The sequence below is a fragment of the Pan paniscus genome, chromosome 2, assembly GCF_029289425.2.
Source record: "Pan paniscus chromosome 2, NHGRI_mPanPan1-v2.0_pri, whole genome shotgun sequence".
NCBI lineage: Eukaryota > Metazoa > Chordata > Mammalia > Primates > Hominidae > Pan > Pan paniscus.
In genome coordinates this window covers 94,655,408-94,660,706 of record NC_085926.1, presented here as the reverse complement: position 1 = coordinate 94,660,706, position 5,299 = coordinate 94,655,408, and the positions used below count along the sequence as shown (strand labels likewise).

General features: G+C 45.6%; 1 pseudogene; it reads right to left on the bottom strand.

Moving 5' to 3' along the window:
• Positions 1-596: 596 nt before the first annotated feature.
• On the bottom strand, positions 597-1,859 carry LOC100994651 (protein RCC2-like; annotated as a pseudogene).
• Between the last annotated feature and the right edge of the window lie 3,440 nt (positions 1,860-5,299).

Genomic DNA, 5,299 nt, shown 5'->3' with positions numbered 1-5,299 from the left:
ATTCTCATCTCCCCCAAAAGCACCACTGAATTAATTACCTTAAAGCAACCAAAGCAACCCAAATTCTCTGGAAACAAGGACCCTCCAGCCAGAGGTGTTTCCTCTCTTAAGCTCAAGTGAGTGGAGGGTTCCGGGAAGGGCACCTTGTAACTAATGCTGCACAGCATACACTGTGCCAAGCTCCAGCACAGGGCACTTGACTGGGATACAGGTAGTGGTCACAGCATCAGTGCTGACAAGCGAGGAAAGGGACTCTTCAGTAATCCCAACTATTTGGTACCAGAGCCAAGCAAAGGAGACCAAAGAGAGCTGAGTGAAGAGCACTACTCCCAGTCTCAGAAACAGGACGGCCAGTACTAGTCAGTGTCTGGGTTGCGGGAAAGAGAGACTGAAGCCTAAAGGCAATAAAGACTGATGCATAAAGTGCTGATCCTTCTTGTAAGGACCAGAGAATGCACTTGACAGCTGGCAAATCTCTAACTGGCAACTGCTGTGACAAGGCTCTGGCTGGACAGGGAACTATAAAGAGTTTGGTTTCTGGTCCCTGCAGGCCAGTTGCCTGAATGTTGGCAACGGGGCCCCAGCTGGTGATGCTCTTATGCAATGATGTTGCTCTTCTCACAAGCCAGACTCCAGATTCTCCAGCCACAGAGGTTCTGCCCTGCTTTGGGGTACATGGTAGACTCACAGGAGGTGTTGGTGGCCCCTCAGATAAACAGACCACCCACTTCACTGTCAGCAAAGAGCACGCGTAACCATCATAACCAGCATAGATCTGGGGGCACCCCACGCCCAGGGAAGTCAAACAGCTTCACCTGGCGAGGGGGAACAGTCTCAACTTTCTGCTCCACATGGCCCAGCCAGCCATAGCCAATGAAGCCCTGAGAAGACTTGCTTCTGGGAATCCAAAACCAGCGTGTAGTTAGTGCCACAGGCTGTGTCTCATTCAACCATTTGGTACAGGCAGAATCTGTCCATCTTCTGTTTTCTGGATGAAGACAGCCAATTGCAGGAGCACCAGTTTTCAGTAATATTCTAATGGCTGCATCGGGATGATGAACTTCCCATCCAATTGTGTCCCAGCTGACCATATTCAGGGCACCCAAAGGAAAAGGGGTTTCCTTTGCAGTCCATTATCACGCTGAATTCAACTCCACAGGTCATTTTGGTAATGGGCTGGCCTTTATACCTTGTCTGTGCCAAGGTGTGGACAGCATCTGTCTGGTTACCACGGCCCAGCTATGCCATCTTGTTCTCCCCAAATGTGAACAAGGAGCTGGTTTCTGTCAAGGTCAGTGTGTGGTTCTGCCCACATGCTGCCGGCAGGATCACTTCATGGCTAAGACCTTTGATGAGTCTGGGAGCTTCCACTCTCTTGGTGTTGTCATGTCCCAGATGCCCCTTCTCTTGTCCACAGCAGCTCCACAGCTTCTCTTCTATGGTGATGAGGAGGCTGTGAGCAGCACACTAACCAGAAACCACTGCCCACACCTGGGCGCTACCAGGTACCCACATATCTGAGGCCCCTCACAAATTCTGACCGAGATTGCCGTAAGCAGCTTTTGCTGTTTAGGTACTTCCTTTCAACCAGTCAAGTCCCAGTTGACTGCCCTTCAAATCAAAAGTTGCCCATTGTACTTCGACCCTTCAAGTTTGATGTGTTCCTTGGTGTACTTAGGCTGAGTGATGACCACAGCCACACTGCCCGCCCTTGCCTGCTGCTGCATGCCTGATCCCGTCCCCACTGAGGGCCCAGTGGAGCTCCAGACCGTCCTCAAGGTCGTTGCTGCTGTCCTTGCCGCTGCTGCTGTTGCAGTGCTTCCGCCGCTTGTGCCTCTTGCTGGAGGTGCCTGCTTCATTTCCTGGGCCCAGCAAGGCAGAGCCGTTGCCCTAGGGAGGCTCCTGACAGATGGCAGCCCCTGCCTTCTTCCTGGATATGGTCATGGCTGGAGGGAGAAATCTAAACTATTTTGTATTAATTTTCTCAAAAGAATACATGTAATTTAAAATGTCAAATAACACTAAAGGCTAACAATGAAAATAAGAGTAAAAACAAACAGCAATGATCTGATCATGCTCTATCATGTTCCATCCCAAAAGCACATTGTCATCACTTAGGAAACTTCTCACAATATTTACCTACATATACTTATGCTATGAAGAAACTATATCTTTTATGTTCAATGCTTGCAAATTACATGAAGGGAATTATATACATGCTGCTTTATGTTTTGATGTCATCTTTCTTTTATTTTTGTATTTTCTGTATCTCTATTTCTTTTTTTCCCCTTAAAATTTTTTTTTACCACCCCTAACATCTTCCACATACTCCAATAAAAACCCCTGTCCTTCCCTCCTTAACTTCTCCCCATCCCATGACCAAGCTCTAATCCATGCTAAAGAATGGAGGTTTGTTCCTTCCTTTTCTTCTTTTGAGTTATGTAACTCTCTACATGTTTGTATGTGTTTATACGGTATATATATATGTGGAATGTTTTGGTCGTGTTTTGATTTTTTTAAAACATGAAGATAATATTTCACACTTTAACCTGTATCTTTCTATTTTCACTCAATAACACCTGATGGAATTACTTCAAATCATTTGGAATAATCATTCTTTTAAATGGCTTAATAATGTTGCATTTTTGAGATATGTCATTGTTTATTTAACCATTCTCTTACTGAAGGACATTCACTTTGCAATTTCTGTCAGTATGAAAATTTCTACTCTCTATGTCTTTACATATATATCCAGATGTACTGCTGGTTTTATAGCTAAATAGTGGTTTACATTTATATAATATATATAGAGTTTGAACAAGATTGTCATTAACCTTTTGGTGAAAAAGTCTACTGCTATCTTGTTTAGGTGTTTACTACACATATTTTCAGCATAATCAACTGTCATTTTGGCATTGTCAATGTAATCATATGTGTTTTCTCTTAATTTGTTGATGAAATAAATCTATTGATAAATTGCCTACCATTTAAAGAGATTTGAATTACTATTTTAAACAGCTCATCTCAGTCACAATTCTTCCTTGCAAATAGCAGATCCACTTCTGAAAAGTTTAAGAAGAAAGAAAATAAATTTATTGTAGTGTATTAGCAATTCAGTAAGTCTCCAGTAGAGTTCAGAGCCTTTCAGATTGAAAAATGCACAAATTTCATCAACATTCTGCTTTCAGGTGTGGGTCCAATGAAGCTGGGCACAGATATGGAAGAAAATAAACAATATTCTGATGACGCTGAACAAAGGGACTTTCTTTCAGGAGTTTAGCCACTTCAGGTTTTATAACTTGAAGTCTCTTTCTCCTTCTCCCACAACAAAGTGAAATTTGTATGCTTACGGCTTCTCTTATGAATCAAAGATTCCTATAGGTGGAAGCCAGGGAGGCCGGTAGGTAAGCTCTGCTTTCCAAATGGAGATTTGAGCTATTGACTGTGCGAAGTTACCAGGATAGAAGACAAGTGTGCCAAAGGTGTTGGCTGCTACTGCTATGACAATTGTCTGTGAGAGTTTTAGAATGATATTATTTTCATAAATTACTATATTCAGTTTACTGATATTTTACTTGATATTTTTTGACTAACAGATGAGATTAGTAGTTTTATTTTTATACCATTATAATCTAGTTTTGGAATTGGAGTCATACTAGTTTGGGATTAAAGTAATATGGGCTTGTTAAAGTGAAAGTATTGTTCTCATGCATGTAATCCCAGCACTTTGGGAGGCTGAGGTGGGCGGATCAACTGAGCTCAGGAGTTTGAGACCAGCCTGGCCAACATAGTGAAACCCCGTCTCTATTAAAAATACAAAAATTAGCTGGGCATGGTGGTGGGCACCTGTAATCTCAGCTACTTGGGAAGCTGAGGCAGGAGAATCACTTGAACCTAGGACGCAGAGGTTGCAGTGAGCCGAGATTCTGCCATTGCACTCCAGCCTCCTGGATGACAGAGTGAGACTCTGTCTTTAAAAAAAAAAAAAAAAAAAAGTGATATTATCACAGAATCTTTGGGGTGTCGCTTTTCTGGCCACAAACCTCTGTGGCCAGTGGCACCTCTGCCCAAGTTCTTGTCCTGCATCCAGGAAGAATGAGGTATGCAGACAAGTGGAGGGTGAGCAAAATGAAGAGGAGATTTATTGAGTGTTAGGAGTGCTAGGAGGAGACCCACTGTAGTTAGCTCTTCTCTGTAGGCAGGTCATCCTGATGTCTGCAGCTTTCAGCAGAGAGGAGGCCTGGAGAGGGTGGCTCCTCTCTGCTGCTGATCATTCCAATGTCTTCCCAGCTTCTAGCAGGGAGGAGGCCCTGGAGTGGGTTGCTTTTCTCTGTAGCTGGTAGTCCTGACATCTCTGCAGGTCTCTGAAGCTCTCAGCAGGGAGGGTAGCTCCTCTCTGCAGCTGGTCCTCCTGTCATCTGCTGAGCTCTGGCTGAGCCTGGGGCTTTTATGGGCCTCAGATGGGAGGAAGTGCATGCCAATTGGTCCATGGGAGGCAATGGGCTGGTGGCAAAGGCACCACAAGTTCCCACTCTGGTTGTGGGACTGGCAGTCTGCCCCCAGCCTTCAGGCCCTCCTTGGCCTGAAAGTGGGGCCTCACCAGGGACTCTCCCCCTTCTGCCCAGGAATCTGCTTCCTGCTGCCTTTATGGTGCCAAGGTTCACCAGACTTTGCTCCCAGATTAGAGTATGCACTTGAGCAAGCACTTCTGAGCCTGCAAAGGCAGGGTGAGGGAGGCAGTCCTGGCTCCTGTCTGCTCTGTGGAGCAGGAGGCTCAAGTCTGCAGCCATGGTTTGGGCAGCTGCAGCTGGGCCAATGAGGGCAGGGTTCTGCCTGCTCTTGGTCCCCCAGTAGCACAGGGAGGTTTGAATCTGCAGCCACAACTTGGGTGGCTGTAGCTCTGCCCAGAGGGATGGGGGTCCTGCCTGCTCTGTGGAGTGCGAGGCCTGGGTATGTAGCCAGGGTTTGGGTCTGCAGCAGCACCCATCACCTGGGGAGCCGCTTCCACCTCAGATTGGAAGAGGTGGGGCTTCTGCTTGTCCCCAGCTCCCACTGGTTCCATGGAGCGTGCAGCCCTGGCCTCCCTGCTGCAGCTGCTGTGATGGCAGCGGCAGGCCATCTGGAGCCATCACTGCCATCAGTATTTAAAATAACATAGAGATATTTGTTATAGAAGTTTAGAGAGATATCAACAATTCAAACTTTCTTTTTCAAAAGGAAGTTTGAATTTCTGTCTGTGTGTGTTTTGTACTTGAATCTTCTTAAGAATTACTGTTAAATTTTTGTTCAAGTGTCTCTA